General features: G+C 39.9%; 1 long non-coding RNA gene across 5 annotated transcripts in view; it reads right to left on the reverse strand.

Annotated features, from left to right (window-relative positions):
• LOC116571073 overlaps positions 1-20,158 on the reverse strand; it is a 107,642-nt gene that overhangs the window by 21,284 nt on the left and 66,200 nt on the right. For 4 of the 5 annotated variants that reach the window (XR_004277692.1, XR_004277691.1, XR_004277690.1 and 1 more), the window contains one exon: positions 11,866-12,707. The exons of the other annotated variant lie outside the window; for it this stretch is intronic. This is a non-coding gene — a long non-coding RNA (uncharacterized LOC116571073). Of the gene's footprint in view, positions 1-11,865; positions 12,708-20,158 lie in introns of those variants that run through there. 5 annotated transcript variants of the gene reach the window in all.

Below are 20,158 nucleotides of genomic sequence, written 5' to 3' on the forward strand. Positions count from 1 at the left end.
ATAGCCCTTATTTTTTCAGTTTTGTTGATCACACATGTAAATATCTGGTTTGACCAAAAGTACCTAACAAATGTCATTTCTCTGTCTCCTCCACCCAAGTAGTTCTCTATTATGAGATTATCACAAGCCTTTGAGAGTTGCCATCAGGAACCACTTGGGTTACTTCCCAGCTCTGTCCTATACCAGGTGCATGAACTGAAGCCCCCGTTTCCTCTACTGTAACCTAGCAATCATAAAATCCATTGTGAGATTAAGTGGGATCATGTTTGAAGGGCTACTAGCACGATGCCTGCATACAGTAAATGCTCAGTAAATGATAGCAGCTATAAAGATGGTGGGAATAAGGAAGAAGAGGGGACTCAAAGGAACGGAGGCAATGATGGTTTCAGCTTGATTCTTCTTTCCCACCTAAAAATAAAACCCGCCATCTGCCCTCCAGGGCTGTAAGGAATAAAAAATTTTGTCACTGTTACTTCCTGGAGGGAGGGAAATTATTTGAATCCTACCCCTCCCCCTCCCCCTAGTGACTACACTCAAACACAACAGTCTCAACCTTCTAGTGCATAAAATTATCTGGGACATTTATTAAAATTGCAGATACCAGAGAACTACCCACAAGTTCTAGTCAATAGGAAAGGAATGTGGCCCAGCTCACACCCAGGTGATCGTGTTGGTAGCCCTGGGATCATACTGACACTGCCTTGGGGTTAAATCAGCATATTTATTGCCTTGAGCCAAGACTATTCTAAGAATCGAAATGGGACTCTTAGTGAGATTTAAGAGTGACTATTGCTTTAAGGGGATTATTTATTATTAATCGCTGCTTACCAACTCAAAGCATTTCTTTCAACCATGGCACGGTTTAATTTTTGAGAATAAAGTAAGTAACAAAATAGACACCTCTTTGACAAATATATGTGTACTCAAATACATGTGAGTATTGATCTCAGCACTTTGAAGGAGCCTTAAAAGAAATTCCCGTGTGGGGGCGCCTGGGTGGCTCAGTCTGTTAAGCATCCAACTCCTGATTACAGATCAGGTCACGATCTCAGGGTTGTGAGATGGAGCCCTGCATGGAACCCCCCACTCAGCTGGGAGTCTGCTTGGGATTCTCTCACTCTCTCTCTCTCTCTCTCTGCCTTGCCCCTCCCCTGCTCATGCATTTTTCTCTCTTTCTGAAATAAATAAATAAATTTTTTAAAAAATCCAGTCTATTTTCATTATCTCATACAACCTAGTCTCAAATGTCAGTCCCTGCTAACCTATAAATGATTTCTTCCAATATTTACCTACTGTTACAAGAAAGGTAATGAATTTGTGTTTTCTGTAACTCTGAAAGGGTTTCATTGCCTTAGTCAAACTTTGTTTTATTTTACTTTGTTTTATTCAAATTTTATTCCTCATACACCCATCAAGAATGTCTCAATGTTGGGGTGCCGGGGTGGCTCAGTCGTTAAGCGTCTGCCTTCAGCTCAGGTCATGATCCCAGTGTCCTGGGATGGAGCCCCACATCAGGCTCCCTGCTCTGCGGGAAGCCTACTTCTCCCTCTCCCACTCCCCCTGCTTGTGCTCCCTCTCTCATTGTCTCTCTCTGTCAAGTAAATAAATAAAATCTTAAATAAAAAAAAAAAAAAAGAATGCCTCAATGCACTTCACAAAGTTCCTCCAATGAACAGTTCCAGTATTAGGAAAGACGTACCCATGGTTTGTGTCACTTTCTAGATTAAGAAGTTGAGGGGGAAAGGTTACATATCCACAGACCACAAAGAAAGTCCACACAATGAACTGTCATCAAACTGATTCTGTGCCCAAATTACTAGACTTTGTCTGCCATCAACTACATTTAGCCAATCTTTGTTTGCTTTAAAGAGGAAGAACTCTTGGGACACCTGGGTGGCTCAGTGGGTTAAGCCTCTGCCTTCGGCTCAGGTCATGATCTCAGGGTCCTGGGATCAAGCACCACATCAGGCTCTCTGCTCAGCAGGGAGCCTGCTTCCCGCTCTCTCTTTGCCTGCCTCTCTGCTTACTTGTGCTCTCTCTTTCTCTCTCTGTCAAATAAATAAATGAAGTCTTAAAAAAAATTTTTTTAAATAAAAAAAGTAAAAGAACTTTTAAAGGTAAAAAACGAAATTTTCTTATATCACTTTTGGCTATAATTATGGCTTCCATGGTATTATTAAGGAATTAAATCTAAAGTCCTTTCAGAGACAAATTTAAGCTCATAACCTAATGAAGCAGATAAATTCATCGTTACTAATCTTAAAAAAATTTTGGAACATTCGATAATTTTTAGTTATTTCTGCCCAAACCTTGAGTACATGAAAAACTAAAGAAAATTGAGAGGTAGTTCCTAATATAAACCAAGTAACTTCACTTGGGGATAATGAACATCTCACCTTCTATTCGGTTTTTTTAGTATTTTTCAAACAATTGTCATACAAAGAATTATACCAGGTGAATATCACCAATTTCAGATCTCCTCTTCAACATTAATTTGATCAAACACTTTTAATCCAAATATTTCTTGCAATATTTGGGAGTAAAATGTTTTAATTAACCATTCACAAATGTCTGAAATTAACCGTTGGCTCAATCTCATGACAAATTTAAAGAAAAAAATTTTTAAATGCTTAGTTTAGGATTTTTAAAATTTCATAGCCCATGAACATTTGTTCCAAAACCTGTTTGGGGACATATTTAACATCTTAGCCCTGCAGTTCAGTGTTTTTATCTTCTAAAATTAGAGATTAAAACAGTCTATTAAACTTGTTATTTATCATACCCCTTTTAAGGGAAAAGTTATTTGTAAAAAAGTTGGAGGCTGTTTCTAAAGATTAATGGGCCACCCTAAATTAGAATCGCGTAGTATCTGACTCAGCTGACAATGTGGAAAACAGGTACCTATCGGGTTTCTCTTTGGTCTGGCAAACAGGTGTGTTGTAGGCCGCTGTTGCTGGTCCAGCCAGACACTCAAGTTCAGACAAAGGCAATCCAGGGTTCCTAGTCATTTTTGTTTATTCTAGCTAAGGAATACTTGTGAACTCCATCCAGTCCTGGGAGTCTTCTTGGTCAGGGACAATTTTACTGGGTACACGCAGTGGTGTTTCAAAGTTTACAAGGATGGATTTATAGGGTTGGCTGATTTTCTTTTCATAGAGCCTGACCTCATCTCTTGAAGCTTCCTGGAAGGCAGTATCTGTGTAACCTATGTCTATTCAAAGTAGATGTTGAGGGGAAAGTAATTCTCCAGTTTAGTGCATTTAAATTAACCTATTACTCTTACTCATTTATAGACCTTTTTGAAAAACCATATCTTACACTCAATCAGCCACAGTTTGCAATCAACTGAATCCCACGGTAAGCTCCAGGAGGGCACACATAAAATACAAAGAACACTGGTTTTCAGCCTAGGTTCCCTGAGCCCTCTGATCCTGTGTGAAAATCTTTGTGTGTGTGAGTGTGTGTGTGTGTGTGTGTGTGTGTGTGTGCAATTGTGCATTTCCTGAGTAGAAGAACCTTGGTTTTACAGAATTCTCAATAAGGCACATGACTGCAAAAAGTTAAAAAAAACAAAACACTGGCGTGGAGAGAATACATAATTACTTGACTTTGCTCTAGTATCAAGTACAATAGAACATTGCAACATTGGCTTCTTATGAGCCTTGATAATTACATCAATCGAAGGCTCATTCTTGGGCCTTTCTCCCCTCCTTAAGGTTACCCTGCGCCTCACTTCAGTAGGTATTGCTCAGGGTGCCCGGGCCCCTGGGGGGGGGGTGGTTCTCTGGAGAGTCAGTTCCAGGGACCATCAGGGCACTGGAGGGATACCAGATGATTTTAGCTGGCACAGGCAAGACACTTAGATAAATTCAGGCAGTTAACAGATGTCTTCCTCCACCTTCTCTTTTAGTTCTTCTGATTATGGCAAAGAAATAGTCCCCGTTGGTATTAGGATTATTTTACCATTTCTAAAGCACTCCTTAGTCTCTTCCTCAGAGAAAGTAAGTCTCAAGCTCAGTCTTTTTTTTTTTTTTTTAAGATTTTATTTATTTGACGCAGAGAGAGAGATCACAAGTAGGCAGAGAGGCAGACAAAGAGAGAGAGGGAGAAACAGGCTCCCTGCCAAGCAGAGAACCCCACTCAGGGCTCGATCTCAGGAATCTGAGACCATGAGTTGAGCCAAAGGCGGAGGCTTAAACTCTGAGCCACCCAGGTGCACCTCAAGCTCTGTTCCAACAGGAAACTGTATCTTGCAAGAGTTTAGCTACATTTTTTGTTCAGGGTACTGCTTTTTATAATTACCTTCTCTTTTAAGCAAATAATACTGGTTTACAGTGTATAGTTGGTGAGAAAAAAATTTTTTTTAAAAAAAAGAGGAGCCAACTTAAAATCATAAACCTAAACGATGGAAATTTGGAAAACACTGGACTTAACAACTGCTAATCAAGTCATGCTTTTAATTAGAATGACTGTCTTTTGGAAAATTCAGTCTAGTTAGGACAAATCTTTTAACCAACGACAGAAATTTCTATAAAGCATCCCTGAGAAAATGTGAGGGATGCCTTTAACATGAGTTAGTTAGGGTGTTTTCAGATGCTTGTAATAGAAAACACAACTAAATTTTACCTTAAACAATAAGGACTGTCTCCTGGTAGTCCCAGAGTAGATTCAGTCCATGACTCGGTGACGTTATCAAAGACCCTGGCTCTTGCCATACTTTCCTCTGCCATTCTTAGCATGTCAGTGTTGTTTTCAGATTTACTCCCTCATGATCTCCAGAGAGCTTCCAGAACATCAACCCTCTCATCTAACAATGACCAGATTCAGAAAAGTGTGAACCACTGTCCTTGGCCCTTTCAAGAGCAACAGAAACTTACCAAAAATGTCTCCTATTCACTTTCACATTTCATGAGCAACTTTCCACCCTGTGCCTATATCTAAATAAAACATTGCCAAGAAAAAGAAATTACCAGGATTGCTTTAACCTAATCCCCATTTGCCCACCAGAGGAACTAATGAAGATACCAGGCCTAATAACAGAACAATACTGGGGTTCTCTTGGCTGTTGGGCAGGCAATCCACATTGTTTGCCATGAGCTTGCATAACACAAGATTTTAACAAGTCTTAGGGGTGCAAAGAGGCTAAAAATAACATTGGAGAAAAATCTCATTTCAGCATCACAAAGAAGTAATAGAAACCTGAGCCATCAATATACACACAGAAGAAGGTAGTTTGCAAAGTAGAAGATGGTAGTTTTTTTCAGGGTCCAGCTAAAGTAAACTCTCAAGAAAATATTAATCTCAGAGATTTAAAAAAACATTAATTGGATGATAATCCTTCTCCCCAATCCCACCTTACCCCTCAGATCTTATAAACAGGAAAAAGATATGTAAGGGCAATCCCACAGCAGTTAAAAAAAAAAAGTCATTATTGTTATTCTTAAAAATTTGATCTATTTTTTTAAAGCTGCACAATTGGCTACTACAAGAAAAAAAATAAGAACATTATTGGATTTCATGGGACACTTTCATTTTTTTGAAAAAATTCATTGACATGTGGAATATGTCAATAGGCATCCTTATGTTACCTGTGCGTGAAACTCATAAATGTTTTAATCTGCCCTGACAGGTAGCTTTAGTGACAGTAAATGAAATAAGATATAAACTTCCAGGTTATTTGTACTGTAAATATTTCCCAAGCATAATTCTTGGCTTTATTTCCTACTCCAGAATAAATGGACTTTCATACATGGTTGAACTAGGATCTGGATGGAGACATGAGGAGACAGGAAAGACCATTCGACAAATATTGAGAAATATTGAGATATTGGTTGAACGCCTAAGGGATGTCAAGTTCCTTGTGTTTATTCTGATTCAATAACTCCACAATATAGACATTTTTGTCCAATTTTAAAGATGTGAAATTGACAACCAAAGAAAGGGAGTGATTTTCTGGAGTTTAAAAAGCTTGTAAATAGTGAACAAAGATTTGAACTTGGGTCTTTCGGAACCCAAATCCCATATTCTTTCTGTTGAACTAGCTTGCATCTATCTGGAGGACTCGTGCAGCCAAATGCCAAAGGACAAAGTCAGGAAGTTATAAAATGGGATCAAAAGAACAGGTTAAGAGATGTTGAGAAATAGATAACCAGAAGTCAAAAACAAATCTAGGTGACAAATAGATATTTAACACCTATTGTGTCCCAAGCATGGAAAAGAAACTAGAAAACCTGTCTAAATGTAGTGGGGCAGGGAAGGACATTAAGTATCAATAGTGACTCCAAGATACTTTGAGATCTCAAGGGAGGGGCTTTTTATATGTTCCTTGGTGTGGAGCCAGAATAGGGAGTAGGTGTGGCTGGGACGTGGGGATAAACAGGCACACCTGGGGAACAAGGAATGTACTTTACAGGGTGGGGTTGGGGGAAACATACTTTATTATGAGGTTGCCTTTTCACCGTTAGGTAAGATTTCCCTTACTTTACACTTCTATGGATCTGGGGGCAAAGTCTAGCTACCTAATTCTTAAATCAACTAACACTTTTTCTCCTTGATCACAGCCCAAATATTCACATGTTTTATATGCTGGTTGAAGTTATTTTTATCATAAATTTTAGTAACCACAATTTATCAGAAATTATTAAAGCTATGAAAGTGTTACTATATTTGAGATCCCTCTGGAAAAATGATTTTTAGCATTTCTTCTGTTCACGTAACAAAAAGTGGGGGCTATTTTTATCTGAGATGTCATCTGAGTGTCAATGTTATCTAGATATCTGTCACTTAAAGAAACTAAATACTGTTATTACTGTTGACGGTCCAAATAATACCTTGCAGTTTCAGCTGTATGACTCATCTGTAGAAAAGAAGGCAGTTTCTTTTAGTGTATCAATTTTAGCCCACCAATCTTCACAATGGCCTGCATATTTTTCATTAGCTCTTTTCATAATTATCAGTGCTACCAAGAAGACTTGGCAGATGTCTGTATCTATCCAAACCTAAGGAAAAACAGTGTTGGTACTAGGACATATTTTCAACATGGGCTTACCAAGAGTACATTCAGTTTCAACCCAAAGCTGGATATACCCTGAAAAGCAAGCTGGAAAAATCCCAGGAGGCCACACTATGCAACAGAATTTCAAGAGACAGAAAACCAACCATACCCCTTTCCCTCACCTTTCTCGGAGAGTACAAAAAAATGTCGTCTACTCCACATGTTACATTGGTCAAAAGTCAAAAGTCTCTCTGATCAGTCTAATACTATTGATGTCTAGAGAGTATACATAAATTCATTTTACCAAATATCACTTATGAAGCATTCCATTTCTCAAAAAGCATTAAACTCATTTTTCTAAATGAGTTTTTCAGTATTTAAACGTATTTTGGAATTAACACACAAAGGTTACTGGTGGTAGATTGTATTGCTTCTTACACAAAGATGATATGTAGATTGTCAGCCTGACCAAAAGCTCTGAGCCTGGAGTCAGAAGGAGTCTTGGGTTCAAGTCCCGGCTCAACCATTAAATTCTCCATGACCTTGGGCAAGTTACAAAACCTACCCAAATCTTTTCATCTACAGCATAAAGATAATCAATTTTATTTTAACAACTTGTCTCCAATGAGATGGTACGAATAAGTGGTTACAGTAGTGTATGACTCTCAAGGACCTATAAAGAAATGGTCACAAATTCCAAAAGCAATAGACTCAGTCAAGGGGCAGAAAGGAAATACATTGAAGATATAGAGGGATTATTTGACTACTGAGAGAAAATTGAAGGTTTGGGTATTTTAAGAATTCCATGAAAAATATAGAGCAAGCACTCTCCAAACACCAACTGATCTCCACATCTTCATCTGCAGATTTGACCTCTACTACAAGTGGCAGACTCTGATATCCAGCTCCCCAGAGGAACTTCAAAACTATTGTTATTTCTTAACTTAGTGGAGGGTACCCATAATTGGCTCAGTCACAAAATTCAGAAACCTGGCTGTCATCCTAAAATCCTCCCTCTGTCATGTTCCACCCCAAACATCTAGATGAAGATCAACAGAGCTGTGGTTCTTGAACCTGGCAGGGCTTCAGAACTAGGGTGTTTTGTAAAAATACCAAGCCTACCCCAGAGATTCTGATTCAGAAGGCCTGAGGTATACCGTGGGAATCTGGATTCAAAAATAAATAAACAGGGGCGCCTGGCTGGCTCAGATAATAAAGCATACAACTCTGGGTCTCAGAGTTGTGAGTTCAAGCCCCACACAGGGAGTAGAGTTTACTTGAATGAATGAATGAATGAATGAATGAATGAATGAACAGGGACTCTGATGCTCACTGAGATTTAGGAGCCACTATTATAGTGCATCTGCTCACCAGATCTTGTATCAGAAACTTCTTCACATCTTTACTGCAACCCTCTTACTTCAGAACCTCATGTCCCTCTTCAATACTGAAATCAGTCCATTGGTGGTCACCCTGCATCTAGTACCCCTGGCCCAAGACAGGGGTACTAGATTTCATCTATCCTTCTCAGTGCTGCCAGATTTATTTATCTGAACCTAAGCTTTAGAGAAGAACATATCTAAATTCAAATCCTTGCATTGCTAATTGACAGGCCTGTAATCTTGAGCAAGTAATTCATCTCTCTATGACTCAATTTTCTCATCAGGGAAATGAGGATGACACTAATACATATTAAATAAGATTTGGATGGGCTAACATCATAAAGCTCTCAGTACAGGCATACAGCAGTTCTGTTAGAATTACCATCATTATTGTCTTTGTTATCAAGATAGGAATCTAATCATCTAATTCTTGTTTCATGTCTTTCTCCTGCTTCTAGTCTCTTTTTCAGTAAGCAACCCCCGCAATTAGAGCTTCTTGATTCTACACCTGAAGCCTGCCCAGACTGCGTGGTTCAGCCAAATGGGAATATCTAGTCTGTGTGACTCATCCAACTACCAACTAACCAGACTGAAGTGTCCTCACTCTAAATGAAGTTAAGAAGCACAATCTTCTGTATGTTTTCTATAGCACCCGATTTATCACAGATATATGGTATGCATAATTAGACACGCCTTTCCAAACATAATGTTCTGAGTGATTCTTGCCTTAGCTAATAAATAAAGGTTAAGCTCAGGTCGAAGTAAAGAAGGCAGAAGCTCAGATAAGCTCAGAGAAGCAGTCTGGAAAGATGTCCTTTTCTGGGGGTGAGTGAGTCTAGTGGTTAGATCAGCAAGAGGGCCATTATTCTTTACCGAGGGTGAAACATCTTGATTTCAGAAAGGTACACTGTGGTTGAAGCAGTACCCCCCCACCAATGTGGCTGGGGTATCTGAAGGGCAAGAGGGAGGCAGAGTGAAGCCCTTGGGAAGGGAAATTCGTAGAACATACACAATGGTGATGATGATGATAGCTGACTTTTACCGAGTATCCACTGTGGATTGGGTGCTATGTTAATTCTTTTTTTTTTTTAATTTATTTTCAGCATAACAGTATTCATTGTTTTTGCACCACATCCAGTACTCCATGCAATCCATGCCCTCTCTAATACCCACCACCTGGTTCCCCAAACCTCCCCCCCACCCGCCCCTTCAAAACCCTCAGATTATTTTTCAGAGTCCATAGTCTCTCATGGTTCACCTCCCCTTCCAATTTCCCCCAACTCCCTTCTCCTCTCTAACTCCCCTTATCCTCCATGCTATTTGTTATGCTCCACAAATAAGTGAAACCATACGATAATTGACTCTCTCTGCTTGACTTATTTCACTCAGCATAATCTCTTCCAGTCCCGTCCATGTTGCTACAAAAGTTGGGTATTCATCCTTTCTGATGGAGGCATAATACTCCATAGTGTATATGGACCACATCTTCCTTATCCATTCGTCCGTTGAAGGGCATCTTGGTTCTTTCCACAGTTTGGCGACCGTGGCCATTGCTGCTATAAACATTGGGGTACAGATGGCCCTTCTTTTCACTACATCTGTATCTTTGGGGTAAATACCCAGTAGTGCAATTGCAGGGTCATAGGGAAGTTCTATTTTTAATTTTTTGAGGAATCTCCACACTGTTCTCCAAAGTGGCTGCTCCAACTTGCATTCCCACCAACAGTGTAAGAGGGTTCCCCTTTCTCCACATCCCCTCCAACACATGTTGTTTCCTGTCTTGCTAATTTTGGCCATTCTATAACAAACATTTTCTCTGTCACAACAACTGTATGAGAGGTTGAGTGCCAGATGGGAAAGCTGAGTCTCAGAGCAGGAGTTATGAGACTTGTGCGAGAATACGCAGCTAGTAAAATAACCCACCCCCGCAACCCCTCCCCACCTCCCAGTCATAAAAACACTTGAGCCCAGTCATAAAAACACTTCTCATTCAAAGACACTTTAGTTCACTGAACACAGACACGTCCCAGGGGCACTTGTGAATCAATTTGCATGGTGTGCTCAAAAGAGCAATTAGGGCCTGTTTCTTTAATCTCTAAAATTCTCCCCCCCCCCCTTTAATTTTAAATTTTTTATTTAAATTCTAGTTTGTTAACATATATAGTAAAATTGGTTTCAGATCTACAGTTCCGTGATTCATCACTGAAATATAACACCCAGGGCTCATCACAACAAGTAGCCTTCTTAGTCCCCATCGCCCGTTTAGCCCATCCCCTACGCATGCCCTCCATCAATCCTCAGTTTGTTCTCTTATAGTTTAGAGTCTCTTCTGGTTTGCGTCTCTCTCTCTCTTTCTGTCTCTCTCTTTTTTTCCTCTATGTTCACTTGTTCTTTTTCTTAAATTCCACATATGAGCTTGGTTCAAGCCAGAGAAGGTTGAGTCTGCGGGTTGCAGGTGAGACTAGAGCACAGAATGACTTGGGTGTCTCTGATCCTACCTCGAAGTCGGCAGAATAGCTGCAGACACTGGCTTAGACAACACTGTTCTTTGAACGCATGGAAGAGTTCACTCCACTAGACTCTGCCCATCACATAAAAGTAAATAATATCCCTGAGAATCAATTTTGGAGAAATAATCTAAAATATTCAAAGACAGCCTCATTAGGGGTGCCTGGGTGGCTCAGTGGGTTAAAGCCTCTGTCTTCAGCTCAGGTCATGATCTCAGGGTCCTGGGATCGAGCCCCGCATCGGGCTCTCTGCTCAGCAGGGAGCCTGCTTCCTCCTCTCTCTCTCTGCCTGTGTCTCTGCCTACCTGTGATCTCTGTCTGTCAAATAAATAAATAAAATCTTAAAAAAAAAAAAGACAGCCTCATTAGTCATAATCCAAAAAGAAGAAGGGGGGGGTGGAGGAGAAGGAGAAAAAGAAGAAGGTGGAGGAGGAAGAAAATGAAGAAGTAGAAGGGAGGGAGGGAAAGAAAGAAAGAAAGAAAGAAAGAAAGAAAGAAAGAAAGAAAGAAAGAAAGAAAGAGAGAAAGAAAGAAAGAGAAAGGAAGGAAGGAAGGAAGGGAAAAGCCCAACAACACAGGAACAAATAAGTAATTTGGGGGGTAAACACACGAAACAGCCATTAAGATTTTTACATGACAAAATGTGCATGACAACTTTGAAACAGACTGATGGTATAAACTGAAGTTTTAAAAAGGAGTCAACATTGTAGCTACCATATGGATATAATTATGTTTTTGTCCAAAGTGTAGGAAACAAAACAACAACAAAAAGAATGTACCACAGTCAGAAGGCGGGGGTGGGGTGGGGGGTTGACCCTAAGCAGTGAGAGCAGAGGTTATACTGTTTATTTTTCTGCCTGTTGGCATTTTTTATTTTTTAAGGAGCTTAATTCTCTATGTAAAACAAAAACAAAAAAACAACCAAAAAAACTCCCAAAACACTTTATTTAAAAATAAATATAAAAAGACTTTCCAGAACTCCTGGAAAGTCCTAGAGCATTTTGGAATTGTTTCTGAGTCTGGCTCAGCCTGCCCTCCTATTTTGGTCATCATGCCAGCGTGATCCCGTGACCCAAAAGCCTGGTGACCTGCGGTAATCAGAGCGATGAAGTAACTTCCCTGGAGTTTTGAGAGTTTTGCCATTTTCTCCTATACCTTAAAAAGAGCCGTCAACAGGTTTTTGGCTTCATAAATGATCAGCACTTCAGTCTTCCCCCCGGCAGTCCGTTTTCACAGTGATGTGGTGAAACACAGGACCACACAAGCAAAGACTGGTTTCAATTGTTAAACATTCCCCGTTGTGTTTGGTTTCTTTTTCTCCCTTACGGGTTCCCCTGGAACTCATCTGTAAACTGCTGTTCCTGCAGGATTCCCAATCCACAGAGCACCCCACCACCGCCACCACAGCGTATTCTGAATAGAAGTAGCGGGGTCACAATCTTGCATCAGCCACTGTTACCTCAGAATCCTCACCTAAGGGGACACGGGTGCCAGCTTCATCACAGCCAACACAAAAATACCAAAGGACTCTTGTTACCGTGTTCCAGTGGTCGGTACATACTATTCAAGTTCTGTTCTAAAGTATCTTGGCAGCCATTTTACCACAAGGATCCAGAGAGGGCAAAAACTGTTCTTGCATCATGACCAACAGCTTGGGGAAGGCCCAGTCCCTTCACACACACACAGGGCTGGCTCCATTTGTGTGCACAAAGCCAGACACACTGGGACTTCTTCATGTCTCCTGCCTTCTGTGGCTATTCCTTCAGCACCGCCTCAGAGATGTAGTGACGAGCACAGAACGCTCCAACGGTGCCTCTTTCAGACCTGTAAGTGTGAGACACACCTGGTGTTTCCCAACTGCTGTCAGCTCTGCTTCAGTGAACAGACAGATTCAGTCAAATTCATTTCTGTAAAGCAATACTGCTCTATATGACGATACCAAAACCACATTAAAAGTATGAGGGCTGTCTGGATTACTAGAAAGACACTTTGACCAACAAGGATTTCAAAAATATGCCAACTGCAGTATGAAGCCAGATGAACCCAAGAAGGTTAAGAAGAAAAAAAGCTGCAATAGTGGAGGAGAGACAGGGGTATCTAAGGGGAATATAGATCTAAGAATGATTAAAGAAATCAAGAGAAGAGTAAAAAAACAAACAAAACAAACAAAAAAACAACCTGAAGCAAATTTCTATTCTGGGGGAAAAACAACAGCTCAATTTTACTTTCCACCAGGACTAAATTCACATTTCCACAGATCGTTTACCTCACCTAGAACACAAACCACCACACCCTCTCTTAGCCATCCTTTCTCTTCCAACCCTTAATGAAATTAAATAATCTCCAGTATTCATGTTTTACATTGATTTTTTTTTAATTTTAACAAAATGAATCAGAACTGAGGAAGATAAAGTTAAAATATGATACAAAACCAGTTGGAGAAATATATTCCAGAGGCACCTGGGTGGCTCAGTCAGTTAAGCCTCTGCCTTTGGCTCAGGTCATGATCCTGGAGTCCCAGGATCAAGTCTTATGTCTGGCTCCCTGTTCCTGGGAGAGTCTGCTTCTCCCTCTGCCCCTCCCCCCTTGTGTTCTCTCACTCCCTCGCTCACACTCTCTCTCGCAAATAAATAAATAAAATCTTTAAAAATATGTATTCCCCAGAGATTGACAACGGCTTCGTGTTAGTTGCCGTGGCTTCCTTGGGTAAGCATCCATGATTATGGCCTTCCCCAGCTCTCATGGGGAAGCCAGACAAACTCAATAAAAATTAACACTATTTATCAATAGTCTTCATTTTATCAAACTGTGAGGAAACTCAAAAGAAGAGTATACATGTCTCCTCTTCCCTTAAGGAGCTGAGAATTTCAAAGTTCTAAAAGGGTCCCTGAGAGCTGTTTTACAGTGAAAATAATGTATTTTCATCTGATAATGAAGAAAATGTGAAAGGAGGATTGGTTGTTTAAAAAAAAAAAACTACAACAACAAAGAACTTTCGGATACCCTGAGAATTTGTTATTCAAAATGTAATCCCTGGGAGCTTGCTAAAAATGTAAAATCTTGGACCCTACCCCAGGTCTACTGAATCTGAATTTGCATTTTAACAAGATCTAGAGCTCCTTAAAGTTTGAGAGGTACTTACCTAGGACTTCTTAACCCCTTTAGACTCCCTCCTCCCTCCCCCCCCCACCCTGTTCAAATTGCATTGCATACAATATAGTTTAAAATGTTGGATGAGGTAAAAAAAAAAAAAAGAAAAAGAAAAAAAAGAAAGAAAGAAAAAAAGAAACAGAAAAGAAAAGGTGTAACTGCCCCAAATAGTATAGAGGCTAGATCAACTTTCTTTTTTTATTTAAAAAAAAAAAAAAAAAAAAAGGTGAAGCATTTCAGAAACTACAACCAAATTAAACAAGTACAGGAAGAGGGAAAATGGGGGTTTCAGTTACTGATAAGCTTGATATGAGTCAAGTGACTGTAGCTACAAAAAAAATTGAAAAGCAAGCAAATACAAAAGCTAGAGATTACATGAATAGAAGCATGTATCTAAATCGAGAAGATGACTGCACTACTCCACCTCGCACTGATCATTAAGTCCATTAATCTTAATCTTAAAGTACATTCGGTTCAAGCCACCATAGTTAAGGATACAGACAAACAAGAACATGTTCAGAAAAGAGGGTCCAGGACAGTGAAATTGAAGTCACGACCTGGAGTGGGGGGAGGAAGTTGATTTGGGGGGAGGAATTGGAGCTGTTAACCCAGTTGCAACAAGACATGTTCAAAAAAGCTTAAAAATATAAAGGAATGTTATGCGGGAAGCACGTTTGGTCTGTGACAAGCATTTGGGAGCCACTGGTTAAGGTGTGTGAAGACCATTCAAGCCCCATAAATCCATTACTTATGGGCTGAAATGAATCTCTACCAACAAGATAGAGAAGCAGTTACCATTCTTGAATTACGGGAGAGGAGAACCTGATCCTTGATGGATTTTGGTTTAGAATGAGGTTTTCTGAGCTTTTATCACCCAGTTTCCTATGAAATCCCTACTTTGGTAATCATTACAGAAGAAAGGGGGCTAAAAGTGACCCCCCAAATTCCTTTTATTGTCTTTCTTCTATCCTATGATCCAACACATTTGTCACTTAGCCTCACGTGATACTGTGCACCTGAAACATGGCTAGTGGAACTGATGAAATATAAAATTTCATTTTCATCTAACTTGTTAATTGAAATAATAAATACAATTATGTACACTGACATTCAGTTTGGTTATTGGAAACATTAAGCATGTTTGAAACATTTGGCATATGAATCTACTTTTTCAACTGCATATATTATAAAATCTAAACATTATTTCCAGGACGATTAAACACCTTAATTAACACATGCTATAAGTGGAAAATATGCCTCAGATAGAAAATATTTACATGAAAAAAATGAAAAATATTTCAGTGTTTTGTATATTAATTACACATTAAAATATTTTAGACATGAGTTAAAATATATCCTTAAAATTAATTTGCTATTAATTTTTATTTTGTAATATGTCTATTAAAAATAATAAATGTGGCTCACTTTATCACTTTATATTTCTATTAGACATCCCTGTGCTATGTTATTCTGAAATTATTTTTTTATTCATATTCAAAAAAGAACTCAAGCCTCTCCAAGCTGAAGCCGCCAGTCATTGAGTATTCTATCAAGGAAGCCTGATTTAAGAAGGAAAGACAAAAACCGCCAAGAAGAGCAAGATCTCCGGCTTTGCTCCCTCCCCAGACCCCTCCAAGGATTGCAGAGGTTTAAGCAGAACCTTTCTTAAGAAAAAGTTTCCCTGCTCCAAGATACTCCCAAACAATGAAACAGGACATTTCTGGAACATACTAAATGTTAGAAGTAACTCCTTCCCCTTATCTGCTCTTCTTTCTGGTCAGAGGTGGTCCCACAGCTGGTTGCCCTATTTTGCTGTTGCCCTATTTGCCCTTGTGTAGGACGGGTCATGGAAAATACTACTCTGTTCCTTCTGTCCTTCATGGGAGAAAGCAGTGAATACTAAGTTCCATACCCCTGGAAGCCTGTGTCAGGAATGAAATTACAGCCTGTGTCCCTTCCTCCTGCCCCCAAATTAACCAAAAACTCAAAACTTGAGATTGTGGTTTTAGAAATGAGACTAGAATGCATCCTTTCTTCCTCTTCTTCTCCCCCCCGGGTAGCGCCGGCTTCTGCCAGTTAAGGCTTCTTTCTTTCTCAAAACCTTCACCAATCCCAACAGTTTATTCACAATGACCTTTTCTCTACTTCTGTTAGTCCCTGTACCTGCCTTTTTTCCTATTCATCACCACCCTCTAGGTTAAAGGTCCTCTAGCACCTCCTGAGGTGTGCTTCCCCCACCATTGCCAGCATGCAAGCAAAGGCCAACATGCAAAGGGCATCCTGACTCTTGAGTCTAACTAATTTGTGGGCCTGGGAATAAGGAAAGAGTTAGCCTAGAATCTTACAGTGCTTCCCTAACCTCAACGATTCACACATCACCTTCATGTTTGCTGCCATATCTGAGATCCTCCAGAATATTTTTAATATTGGCCTTTAAAGCAACTCACACTTTTAATTTAAATAAATGCATTAAAGAAAAATTTAAATTAAAGAAACTTTATATCACAGCTATAGATGGAGAACTAATGTTTGTCATATGCATTAAAAATACACAATGATCAAAATAAAATATTCATCCATGCAGCACCTAAAATCCTCTCTTTTGGGGCACCTGGGTGGCTCAGTTGTTAAGTGTCTGCCTTTGGCTCAGATCCTGGGGTCCTGGAATCGAGCCCCAAATCGGGCTTCCAGCTCAGCAGGAAACCTGTTTCTCCCTCTCCCACTCTCCCAGCTTGTGTTCCTTCTCCCTCTCTCTGTCTCTCTCTCTTTGTCAAATAAATAAATAAAATCGTGGAAAAAATAAATTAAATAAATAAAGTCCTCTCTTTTACCACCAATAGTGTGCCACTGAAATGGAGGAATGATGTTCTAGAATGTCAGTCGCAAACCAGATTAAAGTCTAAAATGTGGACATGTGGGACGCCTGGATGGCTCAGTGGGTTAAGCATCCGCCTTCGGCTCATGTCATGATCCCAGGGTCCTGAATCAAGCCCCACGGCAGGCTCCTTGCTCAGTGGGGAGCCTGCTTCTCCCTCTGTCTCTGCCTGCCACTCCCTTTGCTTGTATTCTCTCGACAAATAAATAAATAGAAACTTTAAAAAAAAATTGGGGCGAAAATAAAATTGGGACATCTGAGTGGCTCAGTGGGTTAAAGCCTCTGCCTTCGGCTCAGGTCATGATCCCAGAGTCCTGGGATCAAGCCCCACATCGGGCTCTCTGCTCAGAGGGGAGCTTGCTTCCCCCTCTCTCTGCCTGCCTCTCTGCCTACTTGTGATCTCGGTCAAATAAACAAATAAAAAAACCTTTAAAAAAATAAATAAAATAAAATGTAGACATGAGCCTATGAAAATTGCATGGCAATCCAATCCACATGGTTTAGGAGATCCGATGGAGTTTCTTTAGGACAAAGACTCTCCGAACCATGGTCCACAGATATGCCAATCCTCTCTCTGGACTCAGAGCTGAGGAGGGCTGGGGAGTAGGGAAAGCACAGAAATTCGGGCAAGTCCAAGAAAAGCCAAAACAATCCCCAAAACTCGTTCCCCACCCCCACTTCATGCTCAGCTTCTAGCTTTCAGCAATGGCATCTGAATGAGCAACATATCGAGAGTCGTGGGATGGAACGAAAACTTTAAAAGGGAGACAAAAAGAAACAAGGCTGTAAAGGCTGAAGTGTACTCAGAGTGTGCTGTGTATCCCAACGTGACCGGATGGGTCTCTCAAGGGCTCCTCACCCTCCCCGACTCCTTCATCAAAGACTGTATTTAGTGATTGTTTCAAAACCCCCCTTAAGCCAAGTTCTGCAGATAAAATAAATTCATCTTGGCTTCTTCTTCTAAGTCCTCTTTCTTACTTGGGACTACTATTTTTACCAGTACGGTATAGTTGCTCTTTGGCCATGCCTGTGAAATGAAACTTTTCCTTTTAGAAATAAGATCTTAAAATTCCAAAACCTCTAATTTTATTAAAATCCCCTAGGTGTGTATAATGACTTTAGATTTAGACAACACTGTAGGTTTACACACATCATCCTACTTCAATCAACTGTCAAGTTGAAACAGAAAGAACAGGTTTAAAAGAAGAAACTCAAGTAAATAAGCACAGATTTTATATGACATATCCACAGAGATTTAGGCAATTAGGATGATCAAGAAAGAGAATTTCTGATAGCTGGATGGGTCAGAAAGAAACAAGCAGTTTCCTTTACACCAAATAAAACTAAGGGTGGTGCAAAGAGGTTATTTTAGAGGTAGATTTCCACGAACTCTCAATCACTCTCAGTTAACAGAAAATTACACCCATATATTCTTAGAAATTTCTCAGTTCTCTCCTCACTACATAGTGCTAGGGTGGTAATCTTCCTCTTTGAGGTGGTGTTTATTCAATTCACGTGGCTTGATCTGAAAAGGCTAGGGGATTTTTGCATACTTTCCCAGCCTAGATGCACAAATACTATTAGAAATATTTAGCAGAAGAAAGTAAAGGTTTGAGACATGTTCCAGATAATCTCTTTGAATGGTGAAAATATTGCCCTAAAAAAAAGCAGTCCTTTAGAAGCAAGCGATTATTTTCTTGGTAGGAAAAAAATTATTGAAAATGGTTATCTGTTTTCAGTGGTATAGTGGTTCTCTTCTAATTCTTTTGCCTGAAAAATCTGACAAATATTGTTTTTCTAGGACCCTTTATAAGAAGACAGTATTAGTTAGCCTCACAGAAATTAATAAACAGAGAAAATAATATTTTAGTAAGTGGCAGAGGCCACATAGATATAAAATAATGTGGACCATGCAAAAAAAAAGGGGGGGGGGAATGGTCTATAATCGTATTAATTTTTAAGGTTAATTGTACTATCTTAACATGAACTTTCACACTCATGTTTTCTATCACAAAGACTTTCAGGTTCATTATCTCCTTTCACTTTCTGTAAAATAAGGTTGCAATATTATGCTCAACTCAGCTATGAAGACAAAGAAGTCTAGAGAGGTTAAATAGCACTCCCAAAGTTAAAAAGCAAAGTAGTAAGTTAACATTACCGTTAACCTGGGACTTTTCTCCTCTGGTCAAATGAAATGATCAAACTGTGGTACGTCTTCATTCTGTATATCGACCTTACAAGTTAAACTATCTTGTGTTCCTGTCCTTTTTCTTCTTTGGAACCTAATGCATCACTTGAATATAGTTCAAATAAAACCTCACTAATACAGTGCTGTCTAATAACATTTACTTGGTTGATGCTGTAAATAACCAGTGTGTTGGGCAATACCATGAGAAAGATACCATGATTCCCATTCTACTGATGACAAAACCAAGGCTTAAAGCGCTTATCTCATGTGTGCAGGGTCACACAGTCCAAAATGGTGAGGGAGGAGACAGAATCTGGGGCTAGCAAACTGCAAGGCCAGCATCTTTGCCCCTCCAGGGTCACTTTCCAGCCAACAGAGCTGTTTGCAGACAGGCTAAGAAATAGACTTAAGCTGGTCTTCATCCAAGCTAGAAAATTACTTTGGTGAATCACATTAATTGCTATACTACAAAAAAATTATCCAATAGAGTTCATCAAGTAATTGATGCTTATAATATCATACAAAGAAAAATGTTAGCAAGCTGTTCCCAAACTTGAAGGCAATCACTCCAAAAGTACCCACAGATATTAGCAGTGACAACCATGGCACCCATCTGAGAACTTATGATTCAAAGCCAATTCTGTGTGGGCGGAAACATGTTTTTGTATATGTATCTGGTTCCTGATCTGCCTGCGTTTCTCGGGACTCTGCTCTATGCTTCCCTCTGACTGCTGGACACGATTGCCTCACTTCTCCTACTGACGCATAGTGACAGCCAAGCCCTCTCTCTAACCCTCCCTTATTTGGGATCACACGTCCCCTGGATTAGAAGGCATCCTTTAATACTTTAGGGCTACAAACAGTATCAAACTGAATCTCTGAATACAAAAATAAGTAATTAATGCTGACTAGAAATAACGACTCACGGGGCGCCTGGGTGGCTCAGTGGGTTAAAGCCTCTGCCTTCAGCTCAGGTCATGCATGATCCCAGGGTCCTGGGATCGAGCCCTACGTCGGGCTCTCTGCTCCGCAGGGAGCCTTCTTCCTCCCCTCTCTCTCTCT

The sequence above is a fragment of the Mustela erminea genome, chromosome 12, assembly GCF_009829155.1.
Source record: "Mustela erminea isolate mMusErm1 chromosome 12, mMusErm1.Pri, whole genome shotgun sequence".
Classification (NCBI taxonomy): Eukaryota; Metazoa; Chordata; class Mammalia; order Carnivora; family Mustelidae; genus Mustela; species Mustela erminea.